Below are 9,596 nucleotides of genomic sequence, written 5' to 3' on the forward strand. Positions count from 1 at the left end.
CTCTACTTTTTTTTCCCCCCCCCCCCCCCCCCCCCCCCCGGACAAAATTACAGTCACAATAGCAACTTTCTAGTTAAATATATTTGTCTGTAGAGGAAGTGATTTAAATTAGTGTAATAAATGTCCATCATATAACGCTTGGCTTAGTTCACAAAAATTACTGTGTCCCTGTGCAGCTTTGCTCAAGTTAGCAAAGCTGTGTTTGGAGGCCAGGTTGGCCACAGAAAGTTAGAGGTCATCTACTGCAGCTCGCAGGTGTTGACATGCTTTTACCAGTATTAGAATTATACAGCATCCTTGCATGAGCATACAGACAGCAGAAAATGTTTAGGAGGTTTTAATGTACAAATGTCCTCTCTCTAGAAATGCACTGAGATTACCTACCTTGGCAGAAATTCCCCAATAGACTAGGACATAACTGTAGGACACATTATTTAAGGCACTTTTAGGGACTTAAGATCAGTTGGTGATAAATCTCTTACCTTTAAACTTTAGTTCAGAACTAAAGCAAATGCTGACCTTTTGTGGTATAAACTTTGTGTTCTCATTGACTCTTAAGGTGTATCTCAAAGGAAAAACAGTGAAGCTTTGCCATGATTATGTATCAAATAGGCTGAACACTCTGCTTTCTGTCCTGCCCTGACAAAATATTTCAGGAATTTTGAGTAGTCGGCTTTGATGCATTCCATATATTGTGCTTGTAAACTTCTGGGATCATTGTATTTCAAGAGGGTAACAGGGATGGTGTTGTGTTAATCTAGGACTACTCCATTTAACTTTTATCTAAAGCAACACAGTAGATCTTATTTTGACTGGGCTGTCACTGCTACTTGCTCTTCTCATGTCTGTGGACCTGCAACAGTGTATTGTCACCATTTTCCAAGAGACTGGGAAAGGGTAAAAGAGTTCTTACAAAATGTGGAAAATGCCAGCTGGCTGTGATCTTTGGTAAAAATCTAACAAAAGCTCCAAGATCCAAATGGCCTGAGCCATTTGAATAGACCTGGTTTTAAAACATGCGATATATTTAAAAATGTTTTTTGTTTTAGAACCAATTCATGTTTTCTAAATAAAATGTTCCTCCCATCCAACACCCCCTACCCTGTAGTCAGTCAGTTTACGTCCTCATAAAAAACCAGAAGACCAGACCAGGTATGTTGATGCCAATCTTTCATCCTTGACATTGGCGCTTTTTTTTTTTTGTACACAAATGTAACATAGCCTTTTAATGCAACATCTGGCTTGTTCAAAACGTATGTGATGGGCCAGCTGTGGGGTAAAGAACTTCATTCTTATTCATAGTTTATAAAAATTTCAATTAAAATGATGGTGGTGATAATGTGGTTTTTCATCTCTGCATGCACTAAAAGCAGTTGTGAGGGAGCTCTTCACGAGACTACTGAACTCTTCCTTCTTCCCCCATTGCTTTGTGGATGACACATTGAGCAACACTGCTGAGGGAGTGGGTTGGAGTGAATGATTGCCACAGGACACTTGTATATCCTGATCCCTCATTCTAATTACGTTTTAAAGTGTTGATACACTGAATTTCATAAAATAAAAACAACTGATGGGTGGCAGGGAGAGTGTGTGAGTTAGTGCGCGTACTTGTTTTTGTCTTGAGGGAAGGAAATAAGGATGTTATATTTTGGGCAGACCCCAGAAATGTGGACAACTGGGGCAACAAGATTTTTCTGAGGCGGAAATAAAAAGAGGATGATTCATATGGGAGGGTGTCTGGAATGGAGAATGAAAAGGACGAATCAGCAGGAAAAAAGAAAAGCGATGAGGTGTACAGAGATCACAGCTTTAGAGTGAATGTGAAAGGGATTACAAGGAAGTTTGGGCTGGGAGGGAGAAGTAATAATGTAAGAGAGCCAGGTACATAGCATTGGCTTTACCAACAGAAACTATAAAAGAATGATCTGACCTTGCAAGCTCTCAGATAAAGTATTGCCTACCTTTCTAACACAGAAAAGCAAGCATTTCTGCCCCACCTCCTCCTCCCGTTCCCTTCTATGTCTCTATTGTCTTTGCAGATAGTGCACGGGGCTTCCAGTCATCCTTAGTCACTGGCAGGATGTCAGAATTTCCTTAGGAGCTTTAATAGTGATTTCGTAGTGTCTTGAAAGTAGATATACCTATTTATGGAAATTTTAAATTATTTCAGGGCTTGACAATGGGAAGTTTGTAATTTAATGTGTGTGTCTTAGCTTCAGGCTGAACAAACAATAAAGTACTTTAACCTTGCATGTACTCATTTGGTACTGAAAGGCTTTCTTGAACTTGATTTAGACAAGTGTTTAATGCTTGAACTAAGGCCACTTTAAACCTGTAGAAGCATCTGTACAGATTTAATTTATTTAAGATTTGTGTTTGGAATTATGCATTCCATTTTCCAAATATCTTGGGTCGGAGCAGTTTGATAGGTTGGTATAGTAATCTTGGTTTGAATGGCTGTAGTTTACAGTGATGCTCTTGCTATTTTTGGCTGGAGGCAGATTTCTGTAAGAGTGGCTTAAAAGCACAACATTGCACATGTTCACATTTTGAATGCTGTTTGCATTTTTCATATTCTTTTTATATCATCTATCTTGCAAAATCAAATGCTTTTGCTCTTTTTCAGAGTACATAGAAGAACTATTTTTCAAACTTCTTTTCCATTTGTTGGTTTCTCTGTTAATAAGAGAAGAGAGACAGTGAGGGAGGTGGAAGGAGATACAGTAGTTCAAGCTGGTGTTTAATTCAGCTCAACAAATAAGAACATTTTTAATTATCTCTACGTAGCTACTTTATTCAAAATTCTCTTAAACAAAAGCTTCCTTCTGTTTTGAAGAGCCTAAAATTGTCTAAGCACATCAGTGCAGTCTTAACTTACATTAGTGGTTGTTAAAATAAGAGGTGAGGCTACCCTACTGGGGATTTTTCCTCCCCCTCTCCCTCTCTGTGGCGAGCATGGAAGCAAAACTGTTCCTAATTCTTCTGGATTTTTCTTCTTAAAAGAAGTCCTTTTAGACAACATTTCACGACAATTTAAATTGAATTAATAGCAAACATGCTGAAAGTTTGCCTCTAGGTATTTTCTGGCAGAACTTCAGAACACTTTGTAGAACTAGCGGAAAGTAAGTCACTAAACTTTTCCAGCTAAAATTGGCTTGTATTGATTTCTCCTCATCTTAAGCCAATATGCATATGCATACAAGGAGGAAGCAGTATTTGCGTTTCTAGTCATTTTCTGTAGTGATGGATTTAATTAAGTGACTGTAATTTCAGTGAGTTGTCCAACACTGAGCCATTTCAGCCTTAAGTTTGAATTAATGATGGAAAAAGGGATTCTATGCCTGCTGACATATGGCATTTTTCTCAGTGCCCTGTCACAGTGCCTCTTATCGTTAATGCTAGTGTGCTGATTTTGCTTCCCCGGGGCAAGAAATAGTCATCTGGGCTATCTGGTCACCACTGTTTCCTGGGGTATTTGTGAGTCAATATGTTTGCTTATTTTTAGAGAAGTCGAAGGAAATGGGGGAGGGCCAGGAAGTTGATTTCCTGACAGAGATTGAGGGGAAAATGGTTTGCAGCAAGAGCTTCATCTTTCCTATGGTAGGTGGCAGCGGGTTAGCCTTTCCCCCTTCTTCTGCTGGGTTCCTTGGCAGGAACTGGATAGCCTGCTTTTGGACAAGTGAAGCTGTAGACAGGGGATATTACTTAGAAGCAGGATGACAACTGAGCAGGACTGTGTGTGCGTGGAGTTGGGGAAGGACTGCGTTGGGTTAAACAGCCTTTGGTCAAGCCAGGCCTTTTATCTTTGGTTACTGAAAGCTAGTCGAGCATCTCTGCTATGTATCTGCTATAGCATATATGTTGCTAGTCAAGCAGCATAGATGAGCCATAATCCTTAAGGCAAGAAAACAATTATGCATCTTGTAATAAACATTGGTAAATGCTAGGATTTGGGCAATTACATTCTATTCCTGGAGATGCTTAAAAATCATAGTGTCTTACTGCTTTTTTTCTAATGCCTGGGATCCTTGATATGAAGGTGGCAGGTGTTGTAGAGTGTGCAGTTGGACATGTTTGAGGTTTTTTCCAACAATCTGCATTTAGTCAAAATATTTCTGATAAACACGAAGTTTAAAATTACATGGCTCTCTCCAAACCGGTGATGAAACCTTTACATGTGCTGCTATCAGAAGGTGAATTTTAATTGTATTTCCTGCCTGTCCCCAATTTTGAATAGCACAGCTGGGAAGAAGGCAAATGGGAGGCAGATGGTTGTGTCAGAAGTTTACAAGAACTCTTTCCCGGGAACTGTTTTGCAGAATTCTTCACATTAATAGCAATGATGGAAGACTCTTGTCTCTTGTTTGAGATCCTGCATCCTTCCTATGGTAATGGGGAGCAGCTTCCATGACTGAGGAAAGTTGCTTGCTAGGCGAGGGCTTCTTCCGTGTTCTCCTGTCTGTGTGTCAATGCCTGGTTTGAAGGGGCTGTGCCCTCCTAGATGTTTCTGCTCCAAGTGGTATTCCTTCTGGCACTGGGATGACCCCTACCCTAATGGGGCTCTCATCAGGCACTGCTAGAACACGGTCTGTTTTGTTGTGACAAAGTCATGGCACTACCAGTTTTCTTATTATTCCCTGACCTTTATCTAATTAACTTTGGATGTCTTCATGTGTATTCTGAATTACTGTCTGTTCAGCTCAGTCCTTGGTGATTGGCGAGAAGGTACTGAAACAGTATGTCTTGTCACACTGGAGAGATAATTGTATGAAATTATGAAGATGTAGTTAAATGTCTTCATATCCCCCCCAGTTTTGTTTCATGCTTTTTCTTTCTTACATATTTTTGAAATACAAAGCTTAAAGAAAGGACCAGCAGGATGGATGCTCAAGGAGTAGCAATATATAGGATATGAAGAAGGACCCATTCAGGTCAGGTCTCAGTTTGCAATACAGTACACAGATTGTGGGAGTAGAGTGGATCTACACTTAGGACTGTGTGCTCTCACAAATTTTGGGTTAGCACAATATAATTAAAAGTGAGCGTGTGGTCAACCCCTTAATTTACAATATAGTATAGCATTTTCTGCATAGAGCATCCTTTTAACAGGGTGAACAAGCTGAGTGAGAGAATAGTGTTCAGTGAAGATGAAGGTTGTGAAACCCCTGCTCTCCCTCTGCCAGTCGTGTTGGTGCTCTTCGTGTAGTTTGATCCATACTGTCTGGCCTAAGACAGCTTTTACAGAACTCTGTTTAGAAAGCATTTACATCGCACAGACTTCCTCTTATGGAGTAAGTATACCTGAAGTAAAACATCTGTGGAAGATGGGATTTGTAAACCTAGTTATTTGAGGTCACTTGGAAAATCTTCCGCCGGTTTTGTGTGATTATGTCACCACCTGAATGTAGAATAGATTCCTGTTAAGTAAAACAAGGCCTCTCTTAAAGATTTTACTGGACTTCTTACTCTTGGTTTGCATTTTGTTATTTACAGGTTGGGCCAGGTATTAAAGTTGATGGGGAAAAGGGAAGGAGTAACTTCAGTGTCATGAAAAGTGGCTAATTTCAAACCCTGTAATTTAATTTAAATTGAAACTTAACTGCATTTGAATAGGTGGGCTGCCAATCTATTTTCTAAACCAGACATACCAGCCTTCTGCTATTTATTGTCTGTATTAAAGCCTTCTCAATGCTTGAGTTTGACAGCTTGCACGTGACCGGCATAGCGCAACATTGCATGGTTACAAGTCTTTCTTCTCGATGCAGCTATGTAAAGTATTCTATGCGTGTTCAGTAACTTGGAATTTGGCTTCTGTAAGATTAGTCATCATAGATAAAATTCAGGCCTGCGCATGCTTTGCTTTCTCTGTCACTTTGCATGGAGTGGCAATTTGTGAAGGAGAGGGTACAGGCAAGGGGTGCTGGGGGGAATGGCCGAGGAGAGGCCAGGGGCAGTGGGACGTTGTGCACCCACAGCTGCCTTCCCAGCATGGAGGAATCTAGAGGGCCTTTGGGAGGTCCAGACTGCAAATTGGTACTGCAGCAGCAGAAGAGGCTGTTGAAGCTTTGTGGTTTTGTTTTCTGGGTAGTCAGGATTGCATGTGGATTCTCTTTCTCAGATCAAGTTTGGTCTGGTCACCTGGCAAGACTACGGAGGCTCTGCAACTGTGCCAGCATTTCTGCACAAGGTTTTGTTGGCACAGCTCCGGTGTTTGCAGCCTTGGCATAGACCGGGGTGTCTCCCCAACAATGGTGTCTTAAAAATTGCAAGTGGCCGATATATATTGGTGCTCACCCTCAATAGAGCTTCAGGCTCATTGGGAAAGAAATGTGAATCAAAATGCTACCCTAGATGATGTTTCTGTACAAGAGAGCGGTGGAGTTGAATGCCTGCTATGGGGGGAGGAGTGGCTCATCACATAGAAAAACAGTTTTCTTAAGAGCCAAGAGGCTTGGATTTCAAGTACTGTTTATCCTTGTTTCAGGGCTACATCCTCCCTTAAGATCAGTGACTTACTATATAAAGACAAATAGAGGGCACTTTCAAAAACAAAGGTGATTCCCTAAATGAAGAAATATGCTATTTCATTTTCTTAGCATAGAAAAAAAAATTAATTTTCTTTTCTTGTACTTAATGTTCTCTCAAGAACATTTGCCTATTGCACTTTGCCAGTTCCTGTTCGTTCCAGTTGATTTTTGAATTAAGAAAAAAAATATGTTCAGATATATTAAAAATCAGAATGGAAAATAATTCTGATACCTGCTAGCTTAATATTTGAGTTTGCTAGAATAGTGAAAAATATCTGTGCTGCCTGTGGTATGTACTGTACACTTGTAATATTGTCTAATAGAGATGAAGCTGTGGTGAGCTTTTAAAATAATTTTCAGTGGCTAATAATCTTCTCTAAAATGCCAAAGTTCATGTGTACCCTGTTGGTAGGAATTTATACTGGTATCAGTATAAATTCCTACTGTTATCAGTATTGTTTTTTCCCCCATACAAAAATAAGGCTGCCTTATCTGGGCGTAGCTTATGAGTTACAATATCCATATTATTTTGGGTTTTTTTTGTAATTGAGCATTTTAAAGCAGACTTGGACTAAGTAACAGTCCTGATTTTATGCAGACTGAAAGCCTCTGTGTTCTGTTGTCTCCCCCTTTCTCCCTCCCTTTGTCCACACTGGCAGTTCATGGCTTTACTGTGTCCCTTGTGATTAGTCTTTTTAGTACTTTGTACTCTTCCCCTGCATTTCCTCCTATTGCCTTCAGACTTGTACAATTTTTTCTGTCCTGTACTACTTTCTCAAATTTCCTCTTTTCTTATCTATTCCTACACTGCTGTAAGAGTAGCAACTTCTAATAGTTCCCTCTTTTGTGTTTTATAAAATGAAACAGGTTGTGTTATATATTAAATACTTAGCTATGCTTGTCATTTAATATGAGTTATTATTTTTATATATATATATAAAGAAAAAACACTCCAAGGAGTCTTCCTCTTGTTTGATTGGGAGGGACACAGCTCTTGCATGTGTGTGCTCATATACAGTTTATGACTTGACCCTTCTGATGTCAGACTTCCTTCTCAGGTTTGAATATGTAGGTGTTTAATGAACATTAATCCTATAGAGATGAAAGATGAAGAAACGCACATGATGATATGAGCCCTTAATTCATATTTCAGCTTAAGAAAGGCTTGTATAGGCCCTTGAGAAATTTGTTACTCACTATTACACTTAATGTGAGTACAACAGATTTTAACTAGCTCGCTTTGTTTGCTGTTCTGTGATTTACTCACTGCAATATGGAAAGCAGATACAGAGCTGGCCAGGTCTGATTTGGAGTTAATAATCCATTTTACTTTCATCCTGAGTCTTAAAGATAGGACTCCGTGTTTCACAGTCATGTGGACTTAGGTGTTTAACTGGAAAAGGTAGTCTGTCATGTCAAAGATGAATTGGTCTTGTATCTTTTACTAGTGAATTAAGGATAATGTTTTTCTAGGTGTGCTTCTAGTTCACGTTTGCTTTTAGCAGCAGGGTACTATCATCGGACTCTCTCTTCTTTCCCTTCCTAGTTAAAACTTCTTTTATTTAGTTGAGAATTGTGGAGCCTTCTTCAGTAAGCAAGGTAGCAATTGTTATCAAGTTTTCTTTTTTTCCTTTTTTTCTTCCCAGTAATAGGTTCTCCTCCTCCTTAATTATTTTCCTTGTTTTGTTTTGTTTTGTTAGATTTGTACTGGATGGAGTCCTTTGTCAGGGCTCACTTTGCTAGTCTGCTGCAAAGAGACAGCCTAGTCTGTGAGAATCTTGTTGTGGACAGAAATTGGTGGGAAGGTTTCCATGCTTTTAAGGGCATGTGAGGTAGGCTTTGAATGAACTTTTACCCAATGTGTCAGTTAATTTGCTTAAAGACAATAGGCTGGCTTAAATGCACCTTTGTTTTTTTTGCATTACACTTCAGAATAAAATTTAAATATGCATGTTGATTATTCAACCACAGAAAAAGATGATGTAGTCAGTTGGCTTCCAGGTGGAGTTGCTGTTATCAGGCTTACAGAGTGTGTGAAGTGGTGATACCTGGTCACAATGGTGTCTTTTGAGTTAGTATTCCACAATGCCAATACCAAATATGCTGCTGAGGTGCTGCAATTCCTGCTGGGTGAGGAGGCAGCATGAATTGGGTTGAAGATGTGTGCCATGCGTAACCTGGGGGCTCTGCAAGTGGGCCATAAGGAACCTTCTTGGTTTCCTGCTCTTTTTTTTTTTAATTTTTAAATTTTTTTTTCTTTATTTATTTTCTGTCCCAGTGTAATCCTCAGGCTCCTCACAGAGCAAACATCACCACTGTGACCATGTATGTGGTGGCTGTGCTTTGCTCTAGTGCTTTTTCCAGAGAGGTGGACAGCAAGCATCCCTTACCCCCAGCCTGTGCCCTCCCTTGGTCCCAAAAGAGAAAGGGCACAGTCATACCCTGGGGCTGGAGGGGCAGGGGTTTGAGGGAGCAGTGCTGCACGCAGCTGTGCAGCACTGCAAATCCTTGCTATCCTTTATGTCCTGAATCACGCTAGTACAGGGCTATTGATATATAATCACCCGTAGCGCGGGAAACAGTGTTAATGTTTATTGGCTTTGTCTTTACTCGGTTTGGTCATGCCAATTCTCATCTATAATACAGCATGCATAAAGACATAAAAGTGCGTAATGAATACTGAACATCTGTACAGAGTGCTTTTGAGCACTTGTTTGGTAAGAGTGTTTGAAATGCTGGCTGACTATTTAAAATGCCCACAAAGGAATCTTGTGATCTTACAATGTTTCACAAAACTTGTCCTAGACATTTAAAGACAATTTTGAGCTTTGCAAAATAGCTTTATCTGGTGTTAGTGTTATCGCTTGGGTTTGAAATGTGGTTTTTCAGTAGGCATGTGTTTGAGAGAGAAAAGTAAGCCAAAATGATTATATATTAAACTGTATGTGATAAAATGTACCTGGGCTACGTAACATACTCAGTATTTTTCCTATTGATGCTCACTTGAATTTGAATGCCTTCCAGAATAAATCTTTTTTTTTTCTCTCCCCCCCCCCCCCCCTTTTCTCC

This window comes from Haliaeetus leucocephalus, unplaced genomic scaffold (genome assembly GCF_000737465.1).
Source record: "Haliaeetus leucocephalus isolate CR32 unplaced genomic scaffold, Haliaeetus_leucocephalus-4.0 Scaffold450, whole genome shotgun sequence".
NCBI lineage: Eukaryota > Metazoa > Chordata > Aves > Accipitriformes > Accipitridae > Haliaeetus > Haliaeetus leucocephalus.